This window comes from Eumetopias jubatus, unplaced genomic scaffold (assembly GCF_037043125.1).
Source record: "Eumetopias jubatus isolate StellerSeaLion01/CBP00866 unplaced genomic scaffold, mEumJub1_p1.0 scaffold_1, whole genome shotgun sequence".
In the NCBI taxonomy this organism is placed as follows: domain Eukaryota; kingdom Metazoa; phylum Chordata; class Mammalia; order Carnivora; family Otariidae; genus Eumetopias; species Eumetopias jubatus.
This window is the reverse complement of record NW_028274807.1, coordinates 140,590,228-140,609,662: the sequence shown is the minus strand read 5'-3', so window position 1 is coordinate 140,609,662 and position 19,435 is coordinate 140,590,228.

Here is a 19,435-nt window from a genome sequence, read left to right as displayed (position 1 = left end):
CGACTGAGCCACCCAGGCGCCCCAGGACTCAGAGTACTAAAACCAAGAATGAAAGAGGTTATGTTATAACCAACCTTACAGAAATAAAAAAGATTTGAGGGAATACTGTGAACAATTGTCAACAAATGAGATAACCTAGATGAGATAACCTAGATGAAATGAATGAATCTCTACGGTGCCAAGGAAATTCAATGGGGAAAGAATAGTCCAGTTCAACAAGTGGTGCTAGATCAACTGGTATCCACATGCAAAAGAATGAATGTGGTCATCTACCTCATATCATATACAAAAATTAACTCAAAGTAGATCAAAGACCTAAATGTAAGAGCTAAATCTATAAAACTCTTAGAGGAAGCATAGGTGTAAGTCTTCATGACCTTGGATTAGACTGTTAACAGTTTCTTAAATATGACACATAAAGCATAATCCAACAAAGAAAAGATGAATAAATTGGACTTAATAAAAATTAAAAGCTTTTATGTATCAAGAAATGAAAAGACAACCCACAGAATGGGAGAAAATATTTGCGAATCATATATCTGACAAGGATCTGGTAACCAAAATATTTGAAGAACACTTAAACTCAGTCATAAAAAAAAAACCTAATTAAAAAATGAACAAAGGCTGTGTTAGAAATTTCTTCAAAGAAGATATACAAATGACCATTAAGCACATGAAAAGATGCTCAACTCATTAGTCATTAGAGAAATGCAAATCAACACCAGTGAGAACTACTTCACACCCACCAGGATGATTATACTCAAAAAGTTGGACATTAGCAACTGTTGATGAGGTTGTGGAGAAACACAGATTGCTGGTTTGAATAAAATGGTGCAGCCACTTTGGAAAACAGTTTGGTAATTCCTCAAAAGGTTAACTGTAGCATTATTATGTCACATTAGCAATTCCACTCCCACGCATATACTTGAGAAAATTGAAAACAGATAGTCACACAAAAATGTACAAAAATGTTCAAAGCAACATTATCATAATAGCTAAGAAATGGAAATAATTCAAATGTCCATCAACTGATAAATGGACAAAGAGATGTGATATACCCATACAATGGAGTATTATTTCCCTGTAAAAAGGAATGAAGTATTATAGATGCTACCTTAAACACATGCTAAATGAAGGCAACACACACAAATGGCTACATATTATACAATTCCATGTATATGAAATTTCCAGAATATGCAAATTAATAAAGAGGCAAAGGAGATTTTTAGTTTCCGGAGGCTGGCAGAGGGAGGGTGTGGGGAATTAGTTCTAATGTGTATGAGTTTCTTTTAGGGGTGACGAAAAATTCTTGAATTAAGTAGTGGTGATGATTGTATAAACTTGTAAATTTATGAAAAGCCTTGAACTGTATACTTTAATAAAGGTAATTTGATGGTATATAAATTATATGTCAATAAAAAAAAAGAATCTATGAGGTGCCTGGCTGCCTCAGTCAGTAGAGCATGTGACTTTTGATCTTGGAGTCATGAGTTCAAGCTCCATGTTGGGTATAGATCTTACTTTAAAAATAAATTTAAAAATATTAAAAAATTTTTTAAAGAATCTGAAATTCATGAAGAAAGTGAATTATGAAAAATCACTTAAGTAAGAATATCTTTCTGATTGGAGAGATGTGGCTCTTCACAAAGTCTCCAGTAAGAAACCAACACTCACAGCCAGACCTACCTTGGACTTGATTTCATTCAACCTTGAGTTGCTCTGATCATAATGGCTACAATATGGGAAAGAACTTTCCCCAGTTCTCTTCTCTCATAGGTAGGTTCTGTTCTTTACTTTGTCCAAATGTCACCCCTTCCCTTTCAAGAAAACATTCTGCTACTCCTTTTTTTCTCCGTTTTTCTTTCTCGTTCTCTCCTCTTGCCTTTTCCCCCTCGTTTCCCTCCATGATCATTCAAATCTTCCTTTTTCTGCCAGCTCACCTCTGTCTCTGTCTCCCACCCCTTGCTTCTACCTCTTTCTTCTTCTTCTCCTCTTCCTTGTTCCCTTTCCTCTTACCTGGCTACAGTATATACTTTAAAGTTTTATTTATTTATTTATTTATTTATTTAATTTATTTAATTAATTTATTTATTATTTCAGAGAGAGAGAGAATCTTAAGCAGGCTCCATGGTCAGTGCAGAGCCGGGAGCGGGGCTCGATCTCACAACCCTGAGGTCATGACCTGAGCTGAAATCAAGAATGGGATGCTTAGCCGACTGAGCCACCCAGGTGCCCCAAAGTATTTTTGTCAGAATTATGTACTTTTTTGCTTTCTTTGCTTAGCTGAAAAGAAAGTGATTTTGATGCTTAATATTTCCTTAAGGAAAACTAACTCTAAATTAATTACAAGGTTGATTTTGCTTTAGGGGATATAAATGGTAATTAAAAAAAAGATTATCCACCCATGCTATATGAGTAGTTATAAATAATTGAGGTAAGATACTTTCGTGAACATTAAAAAGTGATTTGTAAATATGAGCAGACACTACTGGTAAACACTGATAATATCTAGTGTGGTGGTGTTCACTGAAGGTTCTTAATTATAATTTGGCTCTTGTATGTGTAGACACGCCTGAGTTAACCATTTACGCTACAAAGCATAAGCCTCCTACACAGATAGCTTCATTTGACTCATATAAACCTGATCACATTTTCCCTCAGGAATGTCCTTTCTGAACTAAAAAAATACAATATCGGTTGTAAGCTCTTCTCTTGTGAAGCCATCTTCAGAATGACCAATTATTCTCTGTCGTTCATCTGGAAGAGTGAGTAAGTACAAAAAGAATACCATTAGCCACAAAGTTGTCATCTTCTTCAAATAAAATTCTGATCTCTGGCTTGAATGTTGAAACGGAAGATTCATTGTTTTCTCCTGTAGTGGGTCAAGAGACGTGATTTTGTAACTGTTATTTTATGAAAAAACTTGATTCTGTTGTTGACAAAATGTTAAGAAAATGAACTGGTTAAGTTTCACAGGACTTGGTGATTGAAATTCTAGTGCCCAGAGTAGTGGTGTCAGAATGATGAGGCATCCAGATAATGATCTCAGAAACCTTCCCAAACAATGTGACCACTTCATTAGAAGGGGAAGGGGGAGGGAGGAAAACAGACTTAATTCTTCAGTCAATTCCTAAGAGGCCATCCATCCTGTCTTGGAGAGACAGAGTGCTTTACTGTGGGGCCTACTTTGGTGTATCGGTACAACTGTTACTGAAAAATTAGAATTACTGTGAGATATTAAGTATTAGGGGCTCCAAGGAGAGCTAAAGGGTGGACTTCCATTGCCTGGCTCTAGCAGTCAGCCAGGTGGCACCTTTAAGATCCGCCCCCAGCACGGTTTGAGAAGCTTGGTATTTGCTTATCTTCCTGAAGCTGCACAAAGGCTCTGTGTCTGGGTATGTTAGCTGTTCAGCAAAAATAAACTGCCCCCTTCTCCTGAGCATATAGTTGGACCATATTTCCCAGGCTTCTCTGTAGTTTGTTGTGGTTGTGAATTCTAGCCAACAGAATGTGTGCAGGAAATCTTTTATGCCATGACTGAGCCAAGCCTTTTAGGAAATATAGATGTCTCCTCCTTGTTTTGTTTCTTCCTTTATTGATAGGATGCTGATGAAGGTAAGGCCTTGGGGCAGGGGGAAGCTACCTAGTAAAACAGAACACAATATAAAGGGGCCTGAGCATGTCCAAGAGCCACCCACCACCCAGAAACAGTTTAGGTGAGCAAGAAATAAGCTTTTATGAGGCTTGAGGATTATATATTTTGAGGTCTATTTATTATAGCTGCTAGCATGACCTGCACTAACAAGGGATTTGAGCGGCTAGCAATTGCAGGACTGCAATTAAAGGAAGCAACACCAACAAATGCCTTCAACAGATGTCCAGGAAATACCATTTCAGAAACATAACCCTTTTACCTTTTCTTCCTTCTGTTTCTCATTTTTAGTTTGTCATTGGCTTACTTCCCCATTTTTTTGTTGTTGTAATTAATTTATTGGTAGCAAAATCTCCTTTATTTTTATTTTTTTTAAAGTTTTTTTTTTTATTTATTTGACAGAGAGAGAGCACAAGTAGGGGGAGCAGCGGAGGGAGAAGGAGAAGCAGGCTCCCCGCTGAGCAGGGAGCCTGATGTGGGGCTCCATCCCAGGACCCTGAGATCATGACCTGAGCCAAAGACAGCCGTTTAACTGACTGAGCCACCCAGGCGCCCCCAAAATCTCCTCTTTAAACCTTGTCCCTTGCTACTCCCACCCCCAAATATGACTGAGCTTGGAAAAAATTATCAGGAAAGACTTTCATAAATCCCCCAAGAATGAGAATGGGGGTGATATGTGAGGTGGGTGAGGAGAAGACGCTGCGTCGTGGTTAATGGAGGAGAGCCCATGGAGCATTTGGATATCTGAATTATTTCCATTACAAGGATGATGAGGAAGCGGCTGCCCATTAGGGACAATGATGGGTTATTTTTAGGTATGTTAAGTTTTGAAGTTCTTCTTCAACAAAATGAACATTATTTACATTCCATCTGCCTTTTCAGTTGTCATAAAGTAGATGTAGGTATAGTATGAACAGCCAGCCAGGTAGCATAAGCCACCTTACTCTGCAGTTAAAGAAATAATTTTATTTATTTATTTATTTGATTTTATTTTTAAGTCATTCCTGTACCCAACATGGGGCTCAAACTTACAACCCCAAGATCAAGAGTCATATGCTTTACTGACTGAGCCAGCCAGGTGCCCCAAGAAATCATTTAAATTGTTTTATTTACCTGTATACAGATTAAAATGTGAATATTTTATAGTGATTCGAAGGGGTACCTGCACCCCAATGTTTATAGCAGCAATAGCCAAACTATGAGAAAAGCCCAAATGTCCATCAACAGATGAATGGATAAAGAAGATGTGATACGTATGTATGTATATATATACATATATATATGTATGTATGTGTGTGTGTATATATATATATATATACACACACACACACAATGGAATATTACTCAGCCATCCAAAAGAATGAAATCTTCCCATTTGCAATGACATAGATGGAACTAGAGGGTATTATGCTAAGGGAAATAAGTCAGTCAGAGAAAGACAAGTATCATATGATCTCATTCATATGTGGAATTGAAGAAACAACAGATGAACAAAGAGGAAGGGAAGGAAAAATAAAATAAGATAAAAACAGACAGGGAGGAAAACCATAAGAGATTCTTAACTATACGTAATAAACTGAGGGTTGCTGGAGGGGTGGTGGGTGGGTGAATGAGGTAACTGGGTGATGGACATTAAGGAGGGCACATGATATAATGAGTGCTGGGTGTTACCTGCAACTGATGAATTACTAAATTATACCCCTGATTAAATTGAATTTAAATAAAAAAATTTAAAAAAATAAATGAATAAAATGTGAACATTTAAAACATTTCTTTCTAATTTTTAAATTTTTAAAAAAGTAATCTCTACTTTCAACATGGGTCTTGAACTCGCAACCCCAAGATCAAGAGTCACATGCTTGGGGAACCTGGATGGCTCAGTCAGTTAAGCATCTGCCTTCGGCTCAGGTCACGATCTCAGGGTCCTGGGATCAAGTCCCGCATCAGGCTCCTTGTTCAGTAGGAAGCCTGCTCCCCTTCTGCCTGCCGCTCCCCCTGCTTGTGCTCTCTCTTTGACAAATAAATAAATAAAATCTTAAAGAAAAAAAGTTGCATGCTTTACTGGCAGAACGAGCCAGGCACCCCAAGAATGTGGACATTTTTATTAAAAACAGAGTTATTTAAAATTAAAAACACACAGTCTTTGAAACACTGAATTATGAGACAAGTGTAAATCATTTTATTCTAAGAGCTGAGTCAAAGATTCAGGAAGTATTTGTTGAGCTCCTTTCATATGTCAGGTGCTATTACATTTGTTTTCTATGGTTCAACCAAATCCATGCCTTTTATTTTCCTATACATTTCAAGTAGTAGTACATACAAATGTATACTGCACATTGTAAGTTTTTGTGACACCATCCTATATATATATATACTAGGCAGAGTATACAACTAAATGTATATATACTAGGCAGAGTATACAACTAAATGAACACATTTTTAACCCCTTTTGATCTTCTAATTTTGTTTGGAAGTGTCAGAGGCCAGGTTCCTGGGAAACAGACTCTTGTGATTCTTACATTTTTGGACAGAAGTTTCATTACGGGGTGCTCTGGAGAACAGCACTTGCAAAGAGGAAGAAAAGCAGAAGGAAAAGCAAAAGGAGAAGGTGAGCCACAGTGTAAATGCAGAGAGGCCTCAGTTGTCCTACACAGAGCTTTGGAGCTGGAATGATTCTTCAGAATTGTTTCACACTGAGACAAACGGTCGGAGTATTTTTGGATGCTGGTTGTCCCCAGGGAAGAGTATAACCTTCAGCTCAGGACAGTTCCTGAAGAGGAACTGAGTTGTGAGCCATTAGCAACCAATATCCCTCTGCCAGAGGAGTGAGTCCCTTGATCCAAGAGGGATCTGTTGGGCACGTAGCATCCACTGTGTTATGCATATCATCTGCAATTGCATCATTTTGTCCTAAAAAGAACAATGACAGGAGGGAGAGATGTGAGTAAAAAGGGAAGAGAAGAAAAATAATAAATCAGTATTTGGGGAAAAGGGAAAATAAAGAATGGTGGAAAATAAATAAGTCTAAAAACTAAAATGTCTGTTGTACCAGATACGGACTAGATTTCACAACACAGCACATTCTAGTTGAATATAGGGATTAAAATGGCTAAGGTCACTTGGTACATCAGAAATCGTTCCAGCAAACACCTGTGAATCATGATTCAGAGGCTTGTACCATAACCTTCAAAGCACATTAAACTGATCGGAAATGCATTCTGTTAAACTACTTGCCAACAGAGGTCATTCATTCAGAAGAACACTTTTAGAGCACGAAGAAGCAAGTTTGAGGAATATTGATGCTGTGAGTGAAGGAACTTAAGTTTAGCCAATTTCAGTCTTGGCTTACTTATGAATTTTCAAGTTTTCACCATCCCATGGTTGATTTGAAAATTATGGATATTTGGCTTTGGAATCCATTATAAGAATTTTGGGAGGCACCTGCTGACCATCTTGGTTTGGGTGTTCCTGGCAGCTGACCCAAGACAAAGACTCAAGGACTAGTTTATTTGGGAGTGTCAGGAAATGATAGTATGGTAGCGGGAGTATAATGTAGGGATGGTGAATGCAGTTAATCAAAGGTATGTAAGGAGCTCATCCCCACTGTGAAACATAAAGCATATACTTTAGAATTATCTCGACTGAGGGACCAGGAAGCTGGGGTATCAATCACCAGCTGCTATTGGTCGTGGGATTCTCCTGAACTTGAGGCCTGCTTTGTGCCAGGTAGAGCAGCCTCCCTGGGCTTAAGGAAATGGCCTTGGAGACAAAGAGGAAAGTACTGACAATTGGAAGCCTACAAATAAAGCCTGAGGGTTATGTGCAGAAACCTGTCAGTGTGGCCTCTGCTACATTGACAGTCCCAAATATATTTTTCTTGTTACGATTATTAAAGTTGGGTTCCATCTCCGAGGATGTGCCAAGCTGCGGCCAGAGGAGAGAGAACCCAAATGTGTGGTGAGAAAGAAGAAGAAATCATTCCGAGATCAAACATTTGGGCATGGGCTAGGCATAGGGGAGAAAGTGAGAGTTGACATAACCAGGCAGCCCATGCTGTAGGAAATGTCCTGTGGGTGAGAGCCCACAAAGGCAGCTTCCTTCATTCATCCATTTGGACCCTGAGACTCCTGAGCTGGAGGACAATAGTACAGTGGAAAGTTTTCAGGTGGCAGTTACCTTGGTCCTGTGCCAGGTGTATTACTCACTGCTCACAAAGCTCCAGCTGGTATTTACCCCCCGACAAAAGGGGAAAGAAAAAAGTTCTTCTGGTTTTAACATCACATTGTGCATAAAGCATGAAGGATAAGACCGCGGGATGGGGAAATGGAGAAAAATTTGCCATGGTCCTCTTTTATTTTTAATCACAGGACCTCAGTTGTTTCTACCCCTTTAGGGGACATAAGAATCTAAAGTGGTTTGATTCTTTAACTAAATTTTGTTTATTAACCTCATATCTGAGGAAATAACATTTAATCGGCTCACTTCCTGAAGGGCTTGTTTCATATCCTTGACTCAGATTACTGTGGTGTGATCAGGGACAGCCTTACTCTTTTCCTCCCACGGGGAGCTGAAGAGCAATTCTGTGGCTCCTAATACACGCAATAAAGACTAGAACAAGAAACATCCTGACCCTGAACATCCTCTCATGTTTTAACTGAGAAAATCCGCCCCTCCCCACCACCCAAATTTAATCTGTAAAAAAAATCAGCCAGGATCACATTGCCAAAGAGGAAGATGTTGAGTAATTCATCTACTTAACAAATCTTCAAGCGGTTTATGTATAATGCACAGAATGCTGAGAGGGAGATGAAAATGAGTAGGCCGTGTTTCAGTCCTTATGGAACTTAGTGGTATTCAACAGAGAAGGAAGACTAGGAAGCAATTAATTATAACCCAACACGAAATAGTGGTCTGATATCCTGTGAGAAATTAATGGTGCTGAGAGCCCTTCTTTCATTAAATCTTAGACCTCTTCCATTTCATACTATGTTACTCATCATTTGTTAAAATTCTACCCTCAGTGGTTTCTTACGGCTTTCCCAACTCAAATGATAACCTTCTCAAAGTCAGGAAGGAGATCTTAAGAGCTGTGCTTTCTAAACTTCAGTGTGTCCAGCAAGCTCCTCTGACCATCTCTTGTACTCCTACAGCCCTTGCCAGACTGCTTGGCAAATCAGCTCTGTGATTGCAAAATGACTTTTGAAGCAATCAATCATTTTTATTGCACCTGATGGACAAGCTGCGGACTCCCGAAAATATGGTAGACACTTCATATACTCAAAAAGTTGTAGGGCAAATTGAATGTGTTAGGATACTGTCTTCCCAACATTCACCAGCCCCTGATGCTGTTCTATGTGCACAGGCCTAAGGATTAAGCATAGGCACATACCCTGTGCTTTTTTAAGAAGCCGAAACATCTTTTATATTTTACCTCTGGCCCATTCATGGGATTGCTCAGATAACATTTTCTCAGGGTTACTATATTTGCTTTGCAGAGTAAGTTCTTTTGTAACGTAGGGTGTGGAATGAGTGCTGATCATCGGCTCCAGAACAAGTGTCAAGCCTCAGTGCTGCGTGACAGTTCTAGAACAGTGAGTGGTGAGAGCCTGCTGCTGATCTGGTCTAGGCCTCCCAAAGCGGCACGCTGGATGCAGGCTCAGCCTACTGCTCTGTTTGATACCTTTGAATCCCAGCTACCAGATGGATATTGAAATGAGTTCTATATGCATCAGTCTTTGTATTCTAGGTCTTTCTCATCCCAGTGTGAGCCCCTGTGGATATCTAGTGCCTCCCACATATCTCCAAACTGCCCTCTGCTTCTTCTCCTTTGACCCTGCCTGACTGCTCTCCCTACCAAACTTCCTGCCCTTTGGAATTTCTCTTCTTCCCACATGGTCCATTTCTTCTTCCCATTGCAACTTGAGTGACTTCACATAGGACAGCTCTGATCAAGTCCCTCTCTATCTTAATCCCCCAGAGTGGCTCCCCATTGTTCTCAGAAAGCCCCCCACTCCCCACTTCCCAGCCCTGAATCATGTGTTCCCACTCTAGCCAACCTCTTTAGGTTCTGGAATGCCTGGTTCATGCTCTCCACCCCTTGCTCTCCAAGTGCTGTTTCCTCTGTCTGCACTCAACCTCTGGTTTTGTTCTTTCTCTACATTAGGTCTCACTTAGTAGTCTCTGAAGCTACCAGTACTCATTCACATTGATGCTCTTAGACACTGCAGGGTAGTTTCCTCTTTCCTTGTCTGTTCTCTTTGTTAGATGGAAAGGTCCATGGGACAGGCAGTCTTTATCCTGTTCACGTCATATATTCACTGCCCAGAACAGAGTGGGTTCTTACTAGGGCCAGCTTCATGGGCACTTGTGAAGGAGTTTCGGTTTTAGTACCTGTCAGTTACTGTCTTGAACTTTTTTTTTAAAGATTTTATTTTATTTTGTTCTGTTTTGTTTTAGGGAGAAAGTGTGTGCATGCACACTCTAGTGCACATGGGCAAGTGCTTAAGGGAAGGAGGGGCAGAGGGAGAGGGAGAGAGAGACTCTTAAGCAGGCTCCACACCTAGCTTGGAGCCCATGGGCAGTGTAGGGGTAGAGGGGTTGTGTACAACCATGACATCATGACCTGAGCCAAAATCAAGAATTGAACACTTAAACCGACTGAGCCACCCAGGCATCCGTACAGATTTTTTTTGGGGGTAATCTATACACCCCAGGTGGGGCTCAAACCCACAACCGGGAGATCAAGAGTCCCACGCTCCACTGACTGAGTCAGCCAGGAGCCCCTTGAACTTTTTTTATTTTTTTTATTTTTTTTAAAATTTTATTTTTATTTATTTGACAGAGAAACACAGTGAGAGAGGGAACACAAGCAGGGAGAGTGGGAGAGGGAGAAGCAGGCTTCCCGTAGAGCAGGGAGCCCGATGCGGGGCTCGATCCCAGGACCCTGGTATCATGACCTGAGCTGAAGGCAGACACTTAATGACTAAGCCAGTCAGGCGCCCCTCCCCTTGAACTTTTTAATTGTCTTTGGACTTGTGTTTTGTAAGTCAAGTCCAATGGAACAATGGAGCATACACCAGGGGCTTGGAACCCTGGTCCCATCTCTCTGGGATGCTCCCTACTCCACCCAGTGACCACTGTTGCCCTTCCTCTCCCATTCCCCTCCACCACACCCGCTTTGGTGCAGGAACTGGGAGGTATTGGTTAGATTCTTGTGCCCACATGTGGAGTCAAGCACAGAGTCATACTGCCCGTGTAAGGCTCAGCACTCTCTGTAAGTCCCCACTTGTCCAAAGGAACACAACGCTGAGTAGCAAATAAAAAACACAATGACAGGTTGAGAAGGAGGCCACAGAAAAAAGGAAAACACTTTTGTTTCCTGCTTTTTGAACAAGGGATTTTGCATTTCATTTTGCACTGGGTCCCACAGATTATTATGTACCCACTCCTGGCTCTCAATGAATATTTGTTGAATAGATGAATCAAAGAAATTTGATGAGCCAAATGCATGTTTTGTTTTGTTTTTCCAAGCAATTACCCAGAAAGATTTTCCAACAGGGTTGTCATTTCGTAAAACATTTTTGGAACTTCTTTTTGAGAAAGTCACTCATTTGTTCAACAATTATTTTTTTAGCAGTTACTATGTGCCAGGTTCTGGTGTGCGGCCGTGAACTATTTAGATAAGGTTGTGGAAAATCTTTATCCTTAGAGTTGATTTGCAGTGAATTCACTTTTCTAAAGAAGGCAAAAGTCACTAGGGGCCACATCTAGTGAATAAAGTGGACCATAAAACTAAATGATAATCATACTACTACTTGGGATTATAAACTTTATAACTATGGAACCATAAATTAAAAACATTTGGTTTCTTATGTGCGTAAACTGATTCTGAAGATAATTTCCAAATGTAAACTTCAAGGCCATTCCACATTACTTTTAATAAATGAAGAGTATCCCAAGGTGACTATCTTGAAGCAGAAATTACGATTTCAATGTAGAGGTTCTAGAAGAAATACTTTTTTAAAAAAGAAAACATTGTTTTAGGTAACTTCTATTTTTTAATTTTCTTAAACATACTTTTTCATCTAATTTCATATGCAAAAGGAATTTGCAAGTGATCTGAATGTGGTTATTAGTAATAACCTGCTTCTATGATCACATTGTTCTTGTAACCTTTACCATGAATTGTTTACTGCTTTATTAGAGCCCCTAAATCACGATTTTGTTCATCAGTTTTAGAACCTAATGATAACCTATTTATTTTATAATACCTCTCCTATGTAGGTTGGCCCTTATTAGCTGTGTTATCTTAACCTCTTTGTGCCTTAGTTTCCTCGTAAAATTGTAGTAAGGTCTAAATAAATGAATATATGCAAAGACCTTAGAATACTACCTAGCGTATGGCAAATGCCACATTAAGATTTTTATTACAATAATTATTATTATCTGGTCCTATACATCTAGGCCAGGAATAGGCAAACTTTTCCTCTAATAGGCCAGACAGTAGATATTTAAGGCTTTGTGGGTCAGATGATCCCCGTCACAACTACTCCAGTCTGTTGTGATGCCACACTCAGCCTTAGACCATACATAAATGCATGGGCATGACTGTCTTCCAATAAAACTTTAATTACAAAAACAGATGGCTGGTTAGATCTGGTCCATGGGCACTTCATTTGCTGTCCCTCATCGGGGCCTTTTTGATGGGTTTGAGTGTGAATGGCTGGGGAAGAATGGAGCCACAGTGACCTCAGACAATCTGAAGCTCAGGGCACAAGGGTTAATAGGCTTCTATAGATAGGATGGCCCAAAGTGAGGGCAGGGTGGGGGGCATCTCCATGGAAGTGTAGCTGGGGCTGGTGGAGGTTGGGGAGTAGATAGGCTACAACTGGAAAACTGTGTATTTCACTCACCAGAATCAGTTTTGTCCTGACAAATTGATTCAGTGAGCATTTTAGAAACCCTTGTTCAATGCTTGGGTATGCAAAGGTTTGCTGTACTGCCACGGTAGCCCTATTGTATACTCTATGTATCTACACAGAAACCCTATTTCATCCAGTTAATATTCAGGAGCCAGATGGAATTTAATCTTTTAAAAACTAGAGAATAGTGTTTTTGAGGGGAGAGTTTACAGACCCCAGATTTCTATAACATTTCTTTACCCTTACAGTAATTGGTGAGCCTAAATATTAGGAGAAAGTGGGACCCCCTGACCTGCTTGGGAATCACCTCTCCCTGGAGTGACCTCAAAGGAGCCGGGGAGTTGTTGTTATTGTTTGTTTGTTTGTTTAATTTCTATATCAGATCAGCATGCAATACGCTTGCCTAAGTAATAGATATTAACTAGACAGATAGGGAGGAATGGAGAGGATATTTGTTTCCTTTATGAATTTGATGTCTTAATGTGCCTGGCAGTCAGCATGTCCTCTTTTGCAATATTCCAGTTCTGCGTGGACACTCTCCTTAAGGTAACAAAAGGTCCCTGCCCAGGGTATCATACATTCTATATTTACCTTGTGCTTTCCAGGGGCAGGGATTTTCCTACAATCTTGAGGACTACCCAGACTTAAATTGGGCTCTTATTTGGTACAAAAAAAGAAACTGTGATTCCTTGATTGACTGATTCAAGAAATACCTACTCAGCCCCTAATCATGAATGCCAGGTACCATACTGGTCCTTGGAGGTGCAGGGATGAATGCACATCATCTCCGCTCTCATGGAATTTACTGTTTGGTGATAGATGCAGACTTTAAACGAGTTAGTGAACAGGTAAGGACAGCACATTATTAGAACAAGCAATAAGTGCTAGGAGGGAAATGAAAGTTTTTGGCAATATTTCTCAAATTAGCTGGCCAGAAGAATTATCCAGGGCCTATGGTAAAGTTAGGGGATACTTGGCCCCATCCTGGACCTGCTGAATCTCTAGGGAAATCCACATACTTCACAAGTACCCCAGGTAATACTTAGAAACAAGCAAATCTGGGAAGCCCTGGTCTAAGAGAATTTAAAACAAAGACAAAAACCCTAGCTTCCAACCAGGCAGTAGAAGCTTTCCTTCTAAAGAAGGATTATTTGACAGGTCTTCAAAGATTTGTTGTAATAATTGGCAGAAAGCTTCCATTTCAAATTTGTGTTTGCTGATGCTGATGACCTATGGACCTAAATGCCACCTTTATGAAAGTGTCATTAGGTTGCTAGGCAATGGGTGCTCTACCGACCTGGGTTTAGTTTCCTGGACATGAGACTTGCTGAAACTCCTTTGTTTTCTCTCTCTTTGTTGAAGTATATATTTTTTCTTACCCAGAAAAGATGCCATTGAGAATATTTACTCTAAAAACTTAACATTCTTCTCTTTTTGGACCCCCACAGCATACTCTACAGACCTCATGGAAGGCTTTACTTTAATGCACTGAGCTTTTTTCTTTCTAAGATTCTATTTATTTGAGAGAGAGAGAGGGCACGAGCAGGGGGAGGGGCAAAGGGAGAGGGAGAAGCAGACTTCCCACTTGAGCAGGGAGCCCCCACATGGGCTCTACCCCAGGACCCTGAGATCGTGACCTCAGCCAAAGGCAGATGCTTAACAAATGGCCACCCAGGCGCCCTTAAACCCATTGAGTTTTCGACTTGGCCTCAATGAAAGAAGTGATCCATCTTAACAAGTTATGAATATTATTATTTTTTAAAGATTTTATTTATTTGTCAGAGAGAGAGAGCATAAGCAGAGGTTGTGGCAGGCAGAAGGGGAAGCAGGCAGAGGGAGAAGCAGGCTCCTCACCGGCTGGATGCGGGACTTGATCCCAGAACCCTGGGATCATGACCTGAGCTGAAAGCAGACACTTAACAGACTGAGCCACCCAGGCATCCCTTGAATTTTCTTACACCGTAATCACACTATTTAGTTTTAGTTATTACTACTGTGTTTGGCTTGTTTAAAGTGGTATTTAACTTTCAAATATTCTTATTATAAACCACTGTAAAATTTCCCATTAGTATTGTAGACTATTTTGTCTTAAAAATAATGTTTACAGCTTTCTTTTCTTAGTATAAAAGTACTTTATTCATTGTAGAAGTTTGTAGAAACCTAAACAAAAATAAAATTTAAAAATCACCTGTCTTCCTGAGGCACCTGGGTGGCTCAGTCCTTTGAGCATCCCACTCTCGATTTCAGCTCAGGTGGTGGACTCAGGGTCATGAGATGGAGCCCTGCATGGGGCTCCCCGTTCTGCGGGGAGTCTGCTTGAGATTCTTTCCCTCTCCCTCTGCCCTTCCCAGGTCCCCCCCCCCACCATGTGCATGTATGTGGGCACGTGCTCTCTCAAATAAATAAATAAATCTTTAAAATAAATAAAAATCACCCGTATTCCTATCCACTGTCAGCATTTTCGTCTATTTCCTGTTAATCATTTTATTGTTAATTTTTAATATATTACTTTCAACTGATCATTCGATAGGTAATTATAATTAGGATTATACTTTATGTCAGTTTTGTATATAGATCTTTTAAGAAAACTTGATACAGTGAGCATTTTTCCATTAAAATTTAGAATGACTTGATGGGTACATTATATTCCATCATAAAGATATGTAAACATTTATTTAATACTTTCTCATTGCTTCAATTTTAGATGGTTTTTAATTTTTCACTTTCATACATACATTTCATAACATAACACTGACATAAACCCTATTGTATATAAATAAATATATGTCCATATCAGTGACTCACCTTTTAAGACATTCCTTGTTATATTACTGGGTTGAAGGAAGTGCTGTTTTTTGAGATTGTTAATACATGTTGCTAAATTGATTTTCAGGAAGATTGTACCAATTTAGGCCCGGAGGGTGTCTTTAGAGGGAGACGCTAGAAATTACCCCTGACTAGATGGATCCACTGGGACCAATAAGCACTAGGAAATGGATGTGATTTATGGATACACCAATTAGCCTCCTTGTGTTCTGTGATCCCAGACTTGTATTCCTAACTCTGACAACCTAGTTTCACAAATGAGTACCATAGGTAGGGTGTGGAAAGAGCCATATCAACCTACATCTGTTATTGCACCAAAGTCTTACAGAATATATATTACCAATGAGGAGTCATGCCATCTTCATATACAAAGGGCAGCTTATGGGTGGAACCATGGCTAGGATCTCTATTCAGATTATAAACATTATTGTAAATTGGCATTTAAAGAGGAGATACAGCTAGGGAGTCATTGGTAAATGATAATGCTAGTATTCTCATTTGCAGGGGATATATTCTCAGTCCTCCAGTGGAAACATTTCCAAATTCTTGGTGCTTTTTCTGGTTAACCGTCTTTAGGAAAAGATAAAATGCTAGTGCTTACAGCTTCATACTTTGTAAAATATCTTTTTCATCTTTCTGTCCCCAGTCTCAGCTTTCAACTGTGTGTAATGTTTCAATGGACCGCAGCTATGAAAAGCAAGTAAAGGGAAAGGTTACCACTTCTCAGTCCTCAGTGACCCTGGGTACAAGGACACAATTATTATATTTAAGTGGAGTTGTCATGTGGGTTAGTGTGCCCAGTGACATGTGATGGACTGGCTTTTTCCACCAAATGAATCAGTTTGTTTAAGAAAGGAACCATAATTTTATTTGACTAGGACCATAATTTATAAGATTAGGGCTTATGTTGCACGTGTGTGTGTGTGTGTGTGTGTGTGTGTGTGTGAGAGAGAGAGAGACAGAGAATGAGAGAAGTAGATGTACTCTTTCACATGACACGCACAAGTTACCATATACTGGCTTCTGGCTTCAAGCAATAAAGATTACAGAAGATCCCAGGATATTTAGAGAGCCCTTGGAAGCACCCTGAGGGCTTAAATTTCCACTGGATCTGATTTCTCTCCACTCTCTTATTGGCAATTCATTAACAGCCTGAGTTTCACAAGGCAAAGCTACAGAACTACAAGAGATATCCAGACAGACAGGCCCTGGGTGCGAAATGAACCCCTAATCATAGAGAGCTGTTTGTAAGAGAGATCTTTTAAGGAGAGGGACAGCATGATTGTGGAACAGGAGAAGCTGTAAGACAGGGAGAAGTTCAAAGCTGTCTTCAGCACAGGAGGAGAGATCATCTGTACTGAAGAACTTACAGAAAGTAGGACCTCCGGGGCTCCCTATAGTTAAAAAAGATACAGCACTCATTCTGTCAAGTATTTTATTATATATTGCCTTATTTGGCCTTTGCCACACATTTGAAATAAATGGAACAAGTATTGTAGGTATGCAGTCCTTTATTGGAAACCCTTAGGGCCAGATATTTTAGATTTCAGAATTTTTCAGAATTTAGACAAATCACATAATGCCAATTGTGTATGCTACGAAATACCCTTAAACAGGCTCTGGGGCATCAACCTGTTTATCAGACACATTATCTGGGTAATGAGACAAATGGATATTCACAATAAGGAGAGAAAGACTGTAAACAGCTTCATGTCAGTTTAGGTGAGGTTTTTGCAGTCAAATGAGTTATGAAAATCCTTTAGTTTTCCAGAGATTTATGGTGTTTGCAACTGAGGATAAAGGATTGTGGCCTCAATTATCCCCATTTTACAGATCAGGGAACAAGTCTAGAGGCGTTAAGTGACATGTGCAATGTCATGCAGAACTTAGTCTCTTTTTTTCCTGCCAGTTTTAGATTGTCATAACATAGGATGATTATGAATATTTCAAGATGATCTAAATCAACCCAAGTGCTTATTTTAACATTAGTGCATGATATGGGGTAACCGGCTGGCTCTGTCAGTGGAGGGTGCAACTCTGATCTTGGGGATGTAGGTCTGAGCCCCACGTTGGGTGTAGAGATTACTTAAAAATAAAATCCTTAAAAAAAAAACAAACCCCATACCCATTAATGCATGGCAACCTTTTAAGAAATTTGATTCCATCTCTGCCTCCCTAAAAATCTTTTAAACCTTTGTTTCTCAAGATGGGACCTTGGAATTTTAGATTTCCCCTTTGGTTCAGCTGAGTTCTTTCAAAATTCATTGTGGTCTCAGTAGTGGACCTGCTTGAAGGGATTGCTTTCATAAAAGGGGTATGTGTTTACTGAAATTTCACTATATCTAGAGTGGTACTGAGAAGAAAAAAAAATGAGCAAGAATCATTCAATGCTTTCCTAGCCCAAGTCCAAAGAGTCTTTGGAAAGCAACTAAAACATAAGCCACACCCAGGTGTACATAGGTGTTACCAAAATGGACTCTTTTAAAGAACACTGCCTAAATCAAAGTGTGTAATAATCTTTAAAAGAAGTTCGCTGGCACATCTCAAAGTGCCAATGCATACTATTCTGTACTCACTTGCCACCTGTTACTCAATGGTAGATTATAGTATTTCACCTAATGCCTGAGCAAACTAGATGGTGACCAATGACTTTGAACTGACTTGGAAAAAATCAGCATTGTTAAAGAAACAATGAGCTGAGTGTTAGTCAGTCTAGAATTCAGTTCCAGGGCCCTTCCTAACTTGCTGTGTTATTTGATCATGATAGTGCTTACAGTCTTTGACATAATTGTACTTTGTACAATAATCGCAGTTGCTTCTGCACACATGCATAAGATAATTCAGAAATAGACATACAAATAATTTTGTATGTGTTTCCAGAAGGAAACAGATATAGATATTGATATAAATATATAATTGGGTTTTTTTTCTTACAAAAAGCCTCATAGTATACCCACTTACTTTGCTTTTTGTTTTTTTGTAACAATATTAAGAATATATCTCGAAACACTTTCCTTATTGGCACACTTATATAACTCATTCTTTTGGTGCTAAATTATATTTCATCATTTGGAGTACCAAAATATATTTAACCAATCCCCTTTATTGGCCTATTATTGCCAGTTTTTTCCTACCAAAAATGTATCAATGAACGTACCTAAACATATACTTTACCTACCATTTTTATTAGTGAAAGCAGATTAAAATGCTTTATTTGTTTCCTATGGCACTAACTTAAGCTTTATTCTTTTAGCCTTTTTTTAAAGACTACTATTATTTTTTTTTTAAAGCTGGTTTAGGTTCAGAGCAGAATTGAGGGGAAGGTACAGAGATTTACCCTGTACCCCCCGCCCCCATGCGAGCACAGCCTCCCCTATTATCAGCAGTGCCCACCAGAGTGATACATTTGTTACAACTGATGAACCGACATTGACACATCATAATCACCCAAAGTCCATAGATTACATTACAGTTTAGTCTGGGTGGTGTACATTCCTTGGGTTTAGACAAATATATAATGGCATGTATCCATCATTATGGGATCAAATGGTATTTTCATTGTCTTATATGTTAGGTGTTGTGCTAAATGTTTTCAGTTAATCTTTGACATTGCAAACCCATGAGGATACTATGATTATCTCCAATTTCCAGTTTCAAAAATGAGGCTGGCAAGGTAAAGTCTTGCCCAAAAACATAAGAACAAGCACAAAGGCAATCTGCCCCAGGAAGTTTGCCTGGATGGGGAGGGATGCTTCACCACTGGGCTACACTGTTTCTTCAGATCAATAACCTTGATCTCTTAAAAAAAAATTTATTATTGAAGTATAGTTGACATACAATGTTATATTAGTTTCAAGTGTACAACATAGTGAGTTGACAATTAAGTGCTCACAATGCTCACTATGATTAAGTGTAGTTAGTTACCTTTTGTCACCTGTTAAAAAGAAAACCACAGGCCCAACATGGTGTTACTTGGGCCGGGACAAGTCACTAAACAGGCCAAGTCACCAAACCCAATTGCAGTTTCTTTCTCTTT